Source organism: Nomascus leucogenys, chromosome X, assembly GCF_006542625.1.
Source record: "Nomascus leucogenys isolate Asia chromosome X, Asia_NLE_v1, whole genome shotgun sequence".
Taxonomy (NCBI): domain Eukaryota; kingdom Metazoa; phylum Chordata; class Mammalia; order Primates; family Hylobatidae; genus Nomascus; species Nomascus leucogenys.
This window is the reverse complement of record NC_044406.1, coordinates 24,500,606-24,511,270: the sequence shown is the minus strand read 5'-3', so window position 1 is coordinate 24,511,270 and position 10,665 is coordinate 24,500,606.

Sequence of the window (10,665 nt, the reverse complement as noted above, 5' to 3'; positions counted from 1 at the left end):
GTAGACTCTAGACATTTTATTATTTTTGCTTAATCACTACATTGATTATATTTGGAATTAAATATGTCATTTTTTCCAGCTAAGATTGCTTTAGTTATAATTGCATAGCTGCAATCTTTGAAAGTATTTTAAACACCTTGCTAACATCCTGTTTATGTCATCACCAGAGGTTATAAGGGTGATGAGAAACAAATGAAAGTATACTTTTCTTGCAGAAATGAAAAGAAATGAAGCAGTGACTGGTATAAAATAAGGATCCACAATTAAAAGTGGCCTGTAGTACTAGCTACAGCCCATGAGCTCAAGGTTACAGTGAGCTGTGATAGTGCCACTGCACTCCAGCCTGGGCAACAGAGCAGGACCCTGCCTCTGGGGGGAAAAAAATGTTGAGGGCTGTATCTGTTAAATAGATGTATATCTTGAAAGCTCAGCATCTTCTGCAGTGATATAATTTGGAATACTAATATGTAACCTGTTTGAGTTTATTATACTGCATTTTGGTAGGAGAAACAAAACTTTAAGGAATAAATTAGATCTGATGATCTGGTTTCCAATGCCAATAAATATGTGATGCTTTTATATTATTATTTGATGTGATGTCTCTGTTCATGAAAACTGCTTTTTGTTAATATTGACATTCTTTCAATGATATAATGGTTACACTTTATTTCCAAAATAGTTAGTTCAAGGTCTTACAATAATTAAGTAAAATACCAAGGTATTCAAATAACATTTATCCTTGTATAAGACAGTATTTATAAGAAATATCATTGGCATTTGGGTTAAAACAAAGAAAAAAAATACCTTGAGGTTAATGAGTACTTCTAGGCTGGAAAGCACTTGTCCCACAAGACTGGCTGAGAGTCAGACAGGCCTTACTGGAAAGAGACAGTGTGTAGAATCCAACCAAGCAGGAATATTTCTTCAGCCACTAGATAGATGAGTAAGAAGGAGTTTGATTCCAGAAAAGCAAATAAATGCTTGCCAGTATATACTTATATACTTTGAGTAAGGGTATGGCCTTCTTACTTAAAGACACAAAAGCATAAAGTAAGGTTAGGGAGCAAAAGACTGTTGGAGAATAGAAGAGACTAGAGACTTAACTTCCAAATTTAATATGTGGACATTGTTTGGATTCAAGCCAACCAACTGTAAAAAGATATCATTGAGATAATCATGAAAATGTAATACAAATACAACATGAAGTAAGTTTTAAGGCATTATTGCTACATGTATTAGATGTAATATGCTTATGTGTATATATATAAGTATATATATATATACATGTATGTATACATTCACACTCATATTCATGTATGTATGTGTATATGTTTCGATCAGAGACACATACTAAAGTATTCATGGGTAAAATGATATGATGTCTAGGATGTGCTTTAAAAGAGGGCAGATAAATTAAGCAATGAAGAAAGATTGGTCTAATACTGATAAATGTTGATGTTGACCAATGGATACATAGGGCTCATTATATTATTTCTGTGTATATATTTGAAATTTTCAGTAATAAAATGTTTTGATTTTAAATAAAAAGGATCAATAGGCAGTCCAGTAGGCAGGGAGTAGTTCTGTCAGACACTAACCAGGCAGAAAAGAGGTTGATTTCAGAGATTGCCCCACTCAGGCAGATAAATGCAGAATAATCAGTCCAGTCACCAACATCCAGAATCTTGGGATTCTAATAGTCAGCAACATCAGCAAGAGGAATCAAATTAAGTCATAAGGCAGACACTGTTTTCTCTGTGTTCTTTTTCATTCTGCCTGTTTAAGTGGGCAGCGTGGGTTCTACAGTGCCCGTTCTACCTAAGGGGCCTGATCTGATTCCTGTCTCTTCTCAGAGACAAAGACTGGGAGACTGAGACGCAAGAATTTTCACTCAGGATCAGAAAATAAATTTTCATTTGCTTATTTAGAGAGAAGAAGGAAAAGAAAAATCTTAAAAACATTTGTATAAAAATGCAATTCATAGTATAGTTCTTTTATGGTTATAAAGACTAGATGTGGCACATAATGCAAATATTCAATAATTACATGCGTTAATTTATAGAGAAGCCAGAATGGGGGAGGCAGGAGAAGCCTCTCCTTGATTCATTTTTATTGCCAGAAAATATAGAACTTTATAAAAGTCAGATCTGTCCTCAAGATAAACTTCGATGTCTCATGAGCTCTCAATTGAACATCATAGGGTACTAATTAATTTCCTTCATAAATCAAGTCTTATTTCTGACTTCTGTCTCTGTTTTTAATATCATTATCATTCCAGTTCTTCAATTTCAAAATTCCAGAGAGACCTGTCACTTTTCCTTCACAAACAAACCTTCTAATGAGATATTTCTTTAATTGATCCCTTTTTTCTTATATGTACTGCTACTGCGCCAAATCAGGCTATAATTATCTGTCTCATGGACATTTATATTTGTCTGCTTATCTGAAAATCTTACTGCCCTTTTCACCCATAAAACATTACTTCTCTAAATAATAGTTATTTCATATTTCCTATGTGTCTAGTCTATTTTCTTTAAATGCCATGGATTAGAAATGATGTGTGCAGCTTAAGTGTTATCTCAACTATGATTAAGCCACTTGCCTTGGATTTCCTTCTTTCCCACTGGATGGAAATGGCAGTGACCCCAGGTACTTTGGTGGATATTGATTAAGGATGGCTGAGTTACACCACAATCCTGGGTTCCTGGATATTCTCATGCAGCAGCATTCGTTTACTTGTCCTGGACTTCTTTATATAAAAGAATAAAAGACTTCTAACTTATTTGAATAAAATACCATCTAATTGAGCCATTGGTTTTGAAGAGGACTCTTTGTTAGTTTAATCTGTGCCTTAACAAAAAGAGCAAAGTTATTTTTGGCAGAGCAATACCATGATAAACACAGCTCAACATTTTTTAGGAAAACCAAACTGTGAAAGAAATCCTGTTAAATGCTGAATGTTTCTGAGTTTTAGGGAGATTTATTTGTCAGCAGTGCTTAGAGTAGTCTCCTGCTAAGAATCTCACTCTGAAGGCTGGGAAGAGTGTGTGGAGCAGGATGAAGAGAATGGGTGAATGGGTACAAAATACACATAGGAAGTGTAAGTTCTAGTGTTTGATAGCACAGTAGAGTGACTATAGTTGACAATGTATTGCCTATTTCAAAATAGCTAGAAGAAAGGATATTGAATGTTCCCAACACAAAAAAATGATAAATGTTTGAGGTGATGGCTATGCTAATTACCTTGATATGATCTTGCACATTGTACACAGATATCAAAATATCACATGTATCCCACAACATGTACAATCGTTAGCTATCAATAAAAAGCAAAACAAAAGATAACATAAATGACAAAGGACTGTGGGTTCAAATTTTACACAAATATTGATAGAAAAAATTTTACCTAAGAGATTTAAAGGGTGAGCTAATCTCACGTATCTGTAATTATCATATGCCCCCAAAAAGTATAAAGCGAAATTAAGGCTTAAATTCTCACTTTAGGTATTCAAACATCTGTAAATAAATTGTATTAAATCGTTTCAAAACTTAAAAAGACAAATGACAGTATGATTATTGCACCATGAGCATTATCAACTAAGCATGTCCAAAATTAACCTCAACTTCTACACTTGCATTCATACCCCACTGACCTCAACTTAACCATATGACCCCATCCCAGCATAAATTTAGGAGATTCTATTACTAAAAGCAAAAAGTTATAATAGATATGGAAGAGAACTAGCAGTCTCTGCCAAATCTCTACCAAATAGAGTATATATTTCTAACCTGTGCATTCAATTGGTTTCATGTTCCAATGTCAGGCTACTTTTCAAGAGTCAAAGGATTCAACTCAGTTTCTAAAGTGTACCTCATATTTTCCTAGGTCTTCCAAGTCTGCTAGAAATATTCTGGAAATATTATTTGGTTTTCTCCAACCTTGACCTATGAAAATTTTCTATGAAAATTCTGCCAATTCTTCAAGACTCAGACCAAATTCTGCTCTCATGAAGCTTTCCTAGATCCTTTTCACCACACTTTAATTGCATATTCATCCATGCAATAAGCACTTTTTGGGCATCATCTCTATGCCAAACCTTGGATTAAGTATTAGAGAATTGTAGATAAATAAGAACAATTTTCTGCCTTGGACATTGTCTCTCTCACTCTTCTATATCTTCTTGTTTTATTTCACATGCTAGTTGTCACATTCTATATTTAATTGGAATTATTTGTTCACATAATCAATTTTGGTTTCATCAACTCCTTGAGGCCAGGAAACACAGTTTGGTTTTCTCATTCTATTGCCATTTAACAAAGGACATTACCTATTGTAGTCACTGTTTGAATTAGCCAAGAGAGTGAGTGAAATTATAAATCATATTGTCAGTATTCTTCAAAGCATATTTCATATTAAAGTTCTATGACTCACTACTTTTTAAACTGACTTTGCCTCATAATATCATATTATTTCCACTCAAATTTGTTAGCACTGCCCAAATTAAAGTAGGCTTTTTGGTTTAAATCTAGAAATATTTTTTCAATCAAATGGTTCCTGAGATAACATAAAATAGATATTTCAAAATAGAATAAGCTGGACTTTTTGCACATTAAACACAGACATGTCTTTCTTAGTCCCCCTGACACCTCATTAAAATAATAGTACATAAAATAGCAATGTGTAAGGCCACAATAGTGAAGAGCATGGGGGTAGAGCCATCAACAGACGAGAAATGAAACAAATATCTGTAAAATGGACAGCATATTGCCTTCCATAATGTTGGCAGGCCTTATTCAATCAGTTAAAGGGCTGAATAGTACAAAAAGGCTGACCCTCCCCCAAGTAAAGAGAATTTTTCCTCAATGATAGCCTTTGAACTAGGATACAGGAATTTTTCCTGCCCTCTTACTTGAACTGAACCTTTGGTTCTTCCTTGGTCTTGAGTCATCCAACCTTTGAACTGGAAGTATACCATCAGCTCTTTGGATTCTTAGGCCTTTGAACTCAAACTGGAATTAAACTATTGACTCTACTCTGTCTCCAGTTTGCTAACTCACTTCAAAGACCTTGGACTTGCCAGCTTCCATAACTGTGTGAGCTGGTTTCTTATAAATCATATATATGGAACCAATAAGATTGTGTGTGTGTGGTGTATGTGTGTAGACATACACATCCTGTTAGTTCCATATCTCTGGAGAACCCTGACTAATACAGAAAGCAGAAGGTGATTTAGAAATTCATTTAGAGTAATGGAACAAGAAATAGAGGTTTAAAATATTTGACAGGGAGGATAAGATGAGTGGAGGAGTTGAGATTACTGATATGAAACTGACTGGGGAGTGACACCAGCAAGATAGCCAACCAGAAGGCTTTTGTGTTTGTTCCTCCCCAAAATGATAGCCCAAAAGACAAACAACTACATTTTGATGAAAATAACTAAAGGAAAGCACCAGTGTGCATCAGAGGAGTAGCAGAAACCCAGTAGAGCACAGAAACCCAGGATGATTACATGGAGAAAGAAAGAAAACACCTGGTCTCCATCACCCTGTCCACCAGCCCAAATCAGCTCAGGACCAGGAGGGACTTCTCCCTGTGGAGAAAAGGTAAGCAAGAGTACTTCAGCAGCTCCAATCAATACCTTAGACACCTATGGTCCTTACCACTGGGGACCCCTACAGTCCTCACATACACTAAGCCCAGCTGAGGGAACTTCCTGGAGTCCACACAGCCATGCTTCCCACAGAGAAACAGCCAGCAGTGCCCCACTCGCTGTGGCCCATTGGGCTACACCATCTTGGAACTGGAACTACTGCTGGAGTGTGTCCTGCTCTAGGGGTGAGTGGCCACAGCACCCTTCCACCCGTGAAGCTTAGCTGCCACTGAGCCACCCCTGCCTGGTGGTGTGCTGTACCTGAGCCAAGCTACTGCTACACCCTACCCCATGGGGCCAAGCTGCTGTGGAGTTGGTCCATCTACCCCTCTCAGTCACTACTGAGCCTTGCCTCTCAGGGCCTGACCTAAAGCTGTACACTGCCTTCCAATGAAACAGTGCATTGGCAGAGCCGTTCTATCTACTCCCTCTACTGCTGCTGCCCCCCATCCCCTGTGCCTGAGCTGATGCAGCACCCTGCATCCTGGGGAAATGATGTCTTGGCCACCCAGAGCAGTCATGCCCTCTCAGTGCCTGAGTAGAAGCTGTGCCCTACCTCCAGGGCAGTAGTACCTTAGATGCACAGAGCACTCATGCTCCCCTGTTCCTAAGTGGAAGCAGCACCCTGCATCCCAGGGAAATGGTGTTCTTGGCTGCCCAAAGCATTAATGCCTTCCAGGTCTGAGCTGAAGAAGTGCATCACCTCCTGGGAAACCAGTGTCTTGGCCAAGCCAAACAGACCCACATCCCAGAGCAGAACTGACATAGTACCCCATGTCCCAGGGAAACAGAGCTTTGACTGAGCTGAGAAACCCTGCCCTACAGGCAAAACAACTCTAGTACCCTGCTTCCCTGGAACTAGACTAGGACCCTAGAAACTTGAGCTTTTGAGACACCCTTCTACCTGGGAAGTGGAGTCATGATTGTGCTGCTTCCTGCCCCCGCCAACGGCACAAGCTACACTCTACCATTCCAAGATCCTTCCCACCACTACGTCTGGACTCAGAGGGTTTGAGATACTGCTGTGTCCCATCATCTAAGGATCCAGAGTCACCACTAAAAGATGCAGGATGAAGAACCAACACAAAATTGTGTAGTGTTTCTACACACTAACAGTGAACTACATGAAAAGGAAAGCAAGAAAGCAATCCCATTTGCAATAGCTACAAAAAAGATACCTAGTAATAAATTCAACCAAAGTGATAAAAGACCTCTACAATGAAAACTATAAAACATTGATGAAGGAAATTTAAGAGGACACAAATAAGTGGAAATATAACCCTATCATGGTTAGTAGAATTAATATTGTTGAAATGTTCATACTGCCCAAAGGAATCTACAAATTCAATGCAATTTCTATCAAAATACCAATGACATTCACAGACAGAAAAATATCCTAAAATTAATATAAAACCACAGAAGACTGAACAGCCAAAGCAATATTGAGCAAAAAGAACAAAGCTGGAGACATCACACTACCTGACTTCAAAATATGGTAATCAAAACAGCACGGTACTGGCATGAAAACGCTCACATAGACTAATGAAACAGAATAGACAGCCCACAAGTAAACATGTACATCTACAGGTAACTGACTTTCAACAAAGACGCCAAGAGCACTCATTGGGGAAAGGACAGTATCCTCAAAAAATGATGTTAAGAAAATTGGGTATCCATATGCAGAAGAAGAAAACTAGACCCCCATGTCTCACATAAACAGGAATCAAATAAAGATGGATTAAAGATTTAAAGGTAAGACCCACTAACTATGAAATTACTAGAACAAAACAGGAGAAATGCTTCATGATGTTGGTCTGGGCAAGGAATTTTGGATAAGCCCTCAAAAGCACAGGCAACAAAAACAAAAAGAATCAAATAGCATTACCTGAAACTGTAAAAACTTCTGCACAGCAAAGAAAATAATCAACAATATGAAGAGACTGTCTACAGAATGGGAGAAAATATTTACATACTATACATCTGACGAAGGGTTAATATCCAAAATTTTGTAAGGAACTCGAGCAACTCAATAGCAAATAATATAATTCAATTAAAATCGGCAAAATATCTGAATAGACATTTCTCAAAAGAAGATATAAAAGTAGCAAGCAGGTATATGGAAACCTCTCAGAAGCACCAATCATCAGGCAAATGCAAATCAAAACCACAATGGTATATCACCTGTCTCTAGTTAGAATGACTATTTTAATAAAAGAGAGAAGTGTTGGCAAGGATGTGGAGAAAACAGAACTTTACACACTATTGGTGGGAATGTAAATTAGTATAACCATTATGAAAAACAAAATTGAGGTTCCTAAAATATTTAACAATAGAATTACCATATGATCCAGCAATCCCACTACTGTATATATGTACAAAGGAAACGAAATCAGTATGCCAAAGAGATAACTGTACTTTAATGCAGCACTATTCCCAATAGCAAAAATGTGAAATCAACCTGTGTCCATCAAGGGATGAATGGATTAAAAGTGTGGTATATATACACAATGGAAAACTATTCAGCCCGAAAAAGCAATAAAATCCTGTCATTTGTATTAACATGAATGAACTTGGAGGACATTATGTGAAGTGAAATAAGACAGACACAGAAAGACAAATACTACATGCTATCACTTATGTGTCAAATATAAAATGCTGATCTCAGAAGTAGAAGGCAGAAGAGCGGCTACTAGAGGCTGAGGAGGGTAGGGGAGAAGCGAGGAAGGTGCAAGATTGGTCAACAGGTATAAAGTTAAAAGTAGATAGGAGGAAATAGTTTTGGTGTTCCATTGCACAGTAAAAGTGACTGTAGTTAGCAATAATCTATTTCAAAAAAGCTAGGAAAGGGGACTTTGTTCGCACTACAAAGAAATGATAAATATTTGATGTGATGGATATGCTAATTACCCTGATTTGATCATTACACAATATATACATGTATGCAAAAAGTAAATTATACCCCATAAATATGTACAATTTTGTGTCAATTAAACATAACACTGTAAAAAATAACAAAACTGATGGCAAGATAAGAAATAGAGGGTGTGGGATGGTATAAATAAGCCAGTTGTTTATCATCAATAGAGAAAGCCATAGACAAATATTAAAGTCAATAAATATAAGCATTATTATATAATATTATTTAGAAATAGGACAGCAGCTATAAAAGGACCTTCAAGCAGAAAATGTTCAAATTGATTATTTCTGGGGAGTGAACCAAACAAGGGATGATTGGGGACAGATTATTGATTGTACTAAACACCTTTCTGTACTATTTTATTTAAAAACATGTGCATGTATTACTTTGGCAAAATTATAAAAAGGTGATTTTTGTTAAAATGAATAAAATACCAAATTTCTTTTTCAAAAAAGCAAACAAAGCATCAAATAAGACGATAAATTCTAATTTTATTTCTCTATATGCAAAATTCATTTTCCTATTATTAAAAAGCAAGTTGTCTCTTTGTATAGTGAATGGAAGGCATACATATCATTTCCTATGAATCAACACATTTAATATGCAAGGAGATTATTTTTAACTTGTCCAGTTGCTCACAAGTAGTAAGTGACAGACTAAGGAATCATGCACCTTTTCTTGTGACCATAGAGCAGACGCTCTGAAACTATTGCCTTGAAAGGGAAATTGGGCAAGGCAGTGTAGGGACTGAAAAGGAGCGTTATAAAAATCATAGACATGGAATTAATTTGGCAGTGGCATGAGACATTGATAGTTAAAATAGAAGGCTCTTGGAAAATACTGAATGAAAGTTTCTGTAGAAAATTATTACTGTTTCTCATGCATGCACCCTCCTGCCTCTTCCCTGAATCCATCCCACACCTACTGTCAAAAAGATAGTGCTAAAACAAAACTATGAGTATTACAATCTGGGTTCCCATACTACCCTATGAGTAGCTTTATCCATCACTTACTCTGCTATACCATAGATGCCACTTCAATTATCTGCCTCCCAAACCAGATTGTAAAATATATAAGGATGGGAATATATTACATTTATGTTTGTATCTTAATGCCTAACAACACATCTTGTATACAGCTTGTAGTCAATAAAGACTGGTTAGATTATTAGAATAATTATGTTTAGGCTCAGACTGCCCAAGATATCCCTGCTCAATTAACATTTATTTAGTGTTCATGATGTGCCATGTACTGAGGCACGGTCACTCTCTTTGGGAAGTTCACAATTTAGAGCTAGAGAAAGTCAGATAGATAGATAGATAGATAGATAGATAGATAGATAGATAGATAGATAGATAGAGCACAAATACAGTTGTTCAATATTGGGAGAGTTAGGAAAGAGACTATCTTTAAATATCAATGGTTAAAAAGAGTGAAATGGTACCAGCACTGTTACTTTAAGGTATTGAGGACTCTGCAAATCACATTTTAATATGACCTTAGTAGGCAGGACACTCACTGGACAGTGTGTCCTTAAGTCATATCATTCATTCAATACAGGAAGAAATAATTATCTAGGTTTCTACATATCTGTCATTTGAATTCATTGGCTTCATGCTGGTACATAATAAATTTTGTTTTCATTGGTCCCTTGGTTCTTTTTATCCTCCTAGAAGCATAGTTTAACAAGAAATAAATTCTGGTTTGATCAGTTGATAAAGGGTTTCTCCTTTTTGTTTTCATAAATATCTTTGGAGAAAATGTCCACAGGCTAGTAAACTGTGTGCCTAGCTATATGCAGGTTTCCTGGAGCTCTTCCAAAATATAAGGCAGCTTATATGAATGATCATTGCTAGTCATGTTTTTTTCAATTATGAGGGGGTGAACAACTTGAACTGTGATACTGTAATAGTATACTTTATGACGGTGCCAAGTAAATGGGGAAAAAATAAAATTCATTCAAAACAAAAGCCATTACAAATTAAGCAATCTTTTTGACAAATATAATTAAATTCCATAACGTTACATAAACAACTTAGTTGAACTGCAGTATCAAAACCAATTATCTTACTAATTATCCAGATCAAATATAATATG